A 6,359-nucleotide genomic window follows, 5' to 3' on the forward strand; every position below is an offset into this window, starting at 1 on the left:
AGGAGAAATTTGATCTTGACCATTAATTTAAAAAATGACTTGATCTGATGAATTCATATGGCAAGATGTGGGGTCAAAGTGTGAAAGGATGAGGAGAGAGTGTGTTAGGCGTGTGTTTTTGGTTGTTGGGAGCCTAGGTGTTGCTGACATGGATCTTATATGGCGCCTACATGGAGGTAGAATAGAGTAGATGAGCTGGTAGATATGGGCCTCCGATTTGGGCTATTTTGGTCTGATTTTTTCCTCTTTTTGGGCAAGAAAATCTAAAATATGTATTATAAGAATTGGCCCCATTTTAAATAATATTGAACTTTACCAAGATGATCCAATTTAGATTTAAAAATCCCTTTTCACTTTAAATTTTACTATGCTTCCATATTTCTAATAATTTTAATAAAATATATTATATTACATTGTTATAAAAATAATATTTAGTACGTATGCATTTATATAGAATAGAAAATAGAGAACTAAATTATAATTGGCAAACAATACTTGTATTAATTACTACGATGCATTAGCATAATATGATGGTGATTAAGTAACTAAAATAATAACAATATAGTAACAATAAATTAATATGTTAAATTATATTAAGGCTAATAATTGTACTTTATTTTAAACATCTTGAGGCTAGAAAAAAATATAACAAATATTTTAGATAAATATATTTAGTAAATTATTAAGAATTAGGAAGCATAGAGAAATAGATTAGGAAAAGGAGGGCTAAAATTGGTTGTCAACAGAGTGAGTAATAATATTTAACCACAATCGTTTTTTATTGGGGACAAGTCAGAAAATATGCTAGTATATTAAACAGAAAATATCATAAGAATGCCCTTTCAGAATTAATAAATAATTTTCTGTCTCATCATATTTTTCTTGTAGTATAATACAATTGACAATTCAGTAATAAGCTCGGCAACCACTGTATAATGTCAATATTCATATTTGGGAGGTTTTAATGAACGGATCATGTAATCGGTATAACTGTGGACTTCTTCGCAATAAGTCAAATATAACGGTAGTCCCTACTCGAGGAAAACCAGTAACGGTATGCTAGTTCTACTTTTCCACTAGCGAGGGTTGTAACAATAATCGGTAATTTCAAAGTGCACCAGGTTTAAGGAACCCGTCGTTAGCTACGAGATCCTTCAAAGTCTACTCCCATGTATACTTGCCTCTGTAATCCGTATATATTCATAGAAAACTATTTTAAAACAATATAGGGCATTTCGGTTCTTATCAAATCATGTAATTTCATTTTAATAACAGTAATTTCACGTAACGGTAAAACAAATCTAGTGACAACAAGAATATTTAAAACAATCATAATCATCTTAAATAACTATTTCGGTATCATATCGAGTAAAAGACTTGTCCCACATGCAACTCAAGATAACCGGTAACGTATTCATATTAAAAATCATGCAAGTTATGAAAACACAAATTGCGGTAAGATTACTACTCACAGTCTCGTGCCGAAATACCAAATTCTTCACCTCGAGCAATTCGTACAACTTCCTCCAATCAATCTATAATTACATAATATCTATCTCATGTTAATTTCCATGTTTAGGCTAAGTCATAGGTAATTTAAAATCCCCAACCATCGAGGTTCATGTTTGAGTCTTAATTTATGGATTTATATTTAATCATAGAACTAGTCCATAATTCTATCAATTTCAAATTATTTAGTATAATTTATTCCTCTAAAATTAGACCCCTCAGTGCTTAAACCAAGCTTTTATAGCCTTATTATCCATAGTAATTGTATATGTTTTATATAAAAGAAAGTTGATATTGAATTCTTTTGTACTATATGAAATTGCATAGATGTAGTGAAATAATTCAATAGATGAGAAGAAGAAGGTTAACCTCTTGAGTCAAAATTCTTCTTAATGTCTTTGACCAAAGCTTTCTTCTTCTTCTTCTTTTTCTTCTTCTCTTTCTTTCTTTCTCTGCTTTTGTTTTTTTCTATTTCTCGTTTCTTTCAGAAGCCAAAAGCTTCTTTGCTTTCTAAACCCTTTTCAAACCTTCGTAGGTTAATTTCTAATGGGATTCAGCCCTTTTGTTTCCATCCTTTTTTTCTTTTATTTTTATATTCATTTGTTTTATTTTTAATTATTTGCTAAATATCCAATATGTCCTTATTTAAAACATTGGGGCCCTACATCCTCCTCCACCTTATGAAATTCGCCCCCCCCCCCCCGAATTTAACCCTAGTACGTATTTGTAGACTGAAATAAGTGAGGATACTTGACTCGCATAGCATCATCTACTTCCCACGTAGCTTCTTCAACTGTATGATTTCTTTATAAGACTTTCACGAACAATATTTCTTTTGACCGTAGTTTTCTTATTTGTCTATCAACAATAGTCATCGACTCCTCCTCGTAAGACAACTTCTCATCGATCGGTATAGTCGGTGTTTCAAGAACCTGAGATGAGTCCGATATACATTTTCTTAGCATTGAGGCATGAAACACTGGATGAATAAAGGACAACTTAGGAGGAAGTGCGAAACGATAAGCCACAACTTCCACTCGGTCTACTATCTCATACGGTCCTATAAATTTGGGACTCGGCTTGCCTCTTTTCCCAAACCGCATCACAACTTTCATAGGAGAGACTCGTCGGAACACTTTGTCCCCAATTGTGCACTAAATCTCTTCTTCTTTTATCTGTATAAGACTTTTTGTCTCCTTTGAGCCGTGAGCAATCTCTGCCTGATTAGTTGGACCTTATCAATAGCTTTTTGTACTAAGTCGGGTCCCGATAAGTTAGTCTCACCAGTTTCAAACTATCCGATAGGAGAACAACATTTTCTACCATACAATGCTTCGTACGGTGCCAACTACCTCCAAACTCAAGAATACAGGCTCTCAACATATCATCCAAGATTTGTATAGTACGTTTTGACTGCCTGTCCGTCTATATATAAAATGCAGTACTAAGATTTACTCATGTACCCAATGCTTCTTGAAAAGATTTCCAAAAGTGTGAAGTAAATTGTGATCCTCTATCAGAGATGATGGATACTGGAACTCCGTGAAGTTGAACAATTTCGTTCATAAATATCTGTGCATACCTCACTGCACCATATGTAGTCTTCACTGGCAAAAAGTGTGTTGATTTTGTTAGTCGATCTATAATTACCCACACCGAATCATAACTTCTAAGGGTTCGTGGTAGACCGGTGACAAAATCCATAATAATTATTTCTCATTTTCACTCTGGAATCTCAATTTGTTGTAACAGTCCTGCGGGTCGTTGATGCTCAGCCTTGACATGTTGGCAAGTCAAACAGTTAGAAACAAAGTTAGCAACATCATTCTTCATACCTTCCCACCAATAGAATTGCCTCAGGTCATGGTACATTTTTGTGGATCCAGGATATATAGTGTATTTAGAGTTGTGGTCTTCTTCAAGAATAGCCTGTCTCAACCTATCCACGTCTGCTACACATAGCCTGTCACCCATTCGAAGAACACCATCACTTTCAACAACCATATCCTTGTTTTACCAGCTAAGGCCTCAGCTCTGTATTTGTATAATCGCTCATCCTCATATTGGGTGGCTTTAATGCGCAACTAATGAAGACTTAGCCTGAACACAAGCTAACAATGCCTCTGAATTTCTGATACTAAATCTGATACCCGTACCTTCTAGTCTCTGAATATCTTTGGCCAAAAGTCTCTTTGTAGGAGCTATATATGCCAAGCTCCCCATGGATTTTCTGCTCAATGCGTCAGCCACCACATTGGCTTTTCCTAGATGATAAAAAATAGAACAGTCATAGTCTTTGAGTAGTTCCATCCACCGACACTACCAAAGATTCAGATCTCTCTTTTAAAAGATATACTTCAGACTTTTATGGTTAGTATAAATCTCACAAGTTTCACCGTATAGGTAGCGCCTCCAAATTTTTAGAGCAAATACCACTGCAGCCATCTTCAAATCATGTGTAGGATAGTTTTGCTCGTGCTTTTTCAATTGTCTCGAAGCATAAGCTATAACGAGACCATTTTTCATGAGAACACATCCTAATCCCACCCTCAAGGTGTCACCGAATACTGTAAATCCTCCAGGACCTAATGGTAAGACTAATATTAGTATAGTTATCAAACTTGTTTTAAGTTTCAGAAAGCTCTGCTTAAATTCCTCCGTCCACTGAAATTTTACATTTTTCTAAGTTAGCATAGTCAGTGGCGCTGCTATTCTGGAGAAATCCTACACAAAACGCCTGTAATAGCCTTCTAAGCCTAAAAAGCTACGAATCTCTTTAGGAGAAGTAGGTCTGGGCCATTTCTGCACAGCTTATGTCTTCTTAGTATCTACCATAATTTCATCTTTGGAGACAATGCGCCCCAGAAATGCTACTGAGTCTAGCAAAAATTCACACTTCGAGAAATTAGTGTAGCCATGTGATTTTTTACTCTGTCCAAGATTTTTTATATTTTAGCATGTAAATATTTAGTTTAGACCTAATATAGCTATTTTAATTAGTTTGATCCTTTTACTTTATTTTCTCACAAAAAAATGAAAATTATTAAAAATAGTTTCATTAAGGTTTTGTAGTCATTTTTAATCTTGAAAAAATACCAAAAAAATAGGTTTGTTTTAAACAGTTAGTGTTATTTTAATAGTTATTTTTCTTAAGTAAGATTAAGTAGTATTTTTAATAGTCTATCTTGTTTGCTATATTATTTTTACATATAAAAAAAGGGGGTGAGAGAATAAAATTAATTTTTGGACTAATTTTTATCTTGCTCTTAGCCTAGTTAAACTAATTTCCTTAGCCCATTAACAAAAAAGCCCAAACCTCCCTTACCCTTAACCCTAAGAGACCCCACCACATTTTCTTCTGGAACGAGGACAAAACCTTGAACACGCCCTAGCTGAATCCTAGAGGAATCCACTCAGTCATCGCCGCCTGCCAGACCTCACGTCAACCAACCAACGAGTCCTGCTTCTTCATCTTCTTCTTCACCCCTACACACCCTTAGAACCAATAAATCGACCCCAAAACGCCAATCTCCACTAACGCACAAACCTGCCACCATCAACAAGAACACCCACAAAGCCACAACTGTCCTCACCAGCTCCACCGGCGAAGCACGTATACACAATCGAACCCCCCCCCCCAAAAAAAACGGCAGAAACAGAGACGAAGAAGATGTTTTAAAGGTTTGCTTCAAAATGTGGTTAGGAAGGATACTAGTATAATTGGAAGTGATATTAGTTCTCAACTCATAATCAAATAGTCAATTGGGATTTCCACTTGAATCAATCTCCATCAATTGATTTCTCGGTTCCTTCAGTGAGTTCCAATCCCGGGTCCCTATTCATGGTTCAAAGATTTGGGCAGCAATATTTCAAATTTCATTTGGCAAAATACATTGAGGTCTATTATTTTCCTCTATCTCGTTAGTTTGCTCAATATGTTTTGGAAGTTTATTTAGTTTGTTTGTGTGATGATGAATTTTTTGCCGAATATGAAATTTCTCTAATCAAGCTTTATTTGAAATTTAAATGATTGGTTGTTGGATTAGTTATTGTAATTAAATTAAAGGACATTGATGATGCGAATTAGAAGTAGTGTACTGGGTCGCGGGGTTGAGAACCTGAGATTAAAAAGGTAATTTGTATCTGCTTTACCCATTGTCACATTTTTACTTTCTTATTTCATGCTTTGTCCGCTAGTATTATGTGTAGGCCGATCACACTTGGGTAGGCAAGCCTTAGGATTTTTGTTAGTTTTGAGGCTATAGTTCATTCCCTTAGTTAAATTTATCCGGAAAATGCCCCGAAGGATTTGTATATATTTTATTTCTGGGAATGACCCGTAGTATTCTGTAATTGGAGTCCGAAAGCGAACTCGTAGTACTTTTATTCTTATTTTATTTTTATTTTTATCTTTCTTTTATTAGGTGGGAACGATCTTGATCCTCTTTTGATTGTTTATTTTTTTGTGTGTTTTTACCTCAATTCGAATATTTTAAAAGCCAACTAGATCAAGTATGCAACCGTACTAGTGACGGGACTTGGGGAGTTCCTAACACCTTCTCCCCGAGTCAAATGAATTCCCTTACCCGAATCTCTGATGCAGACTTGGTTTTGGAGTCCCAAGTGTTTTAAAAGTAAAAATCATTTTTAAAAAATGATGACCTAGCACACCAAAATCAATGTCAGGTGGCGACTCTGAGTTATTTCCTTTTGAACACAATTTTTGTCACATTCTAATTGGAAAACCCTTTTCAAGCTTTACAAATCCTTTTATTAATTTTAAGAGGGTTAGTGAAGTGAGGTATAAAAAAAGGGTGTGACATCTCTAGTGACTCTGCTGGGGAATTGCA

The sequence above is a fragment of the Nicotiana sylvestris genome, chromosome 2 (assembly GCF_000393655.2).
Source record: "Nicotiana sylvestris chromosome 2, ASM39365v2, whole genome shotgun sequence".
In the NCBI taxonomy this organism is placed as follows: domain Eukaryota; kingdom Viridiplantae; phylum Streptophyta; class Magnoliopsida; order Solanales; family Solanaceae; genus Nicotiana; species Nicotiana sylvestris.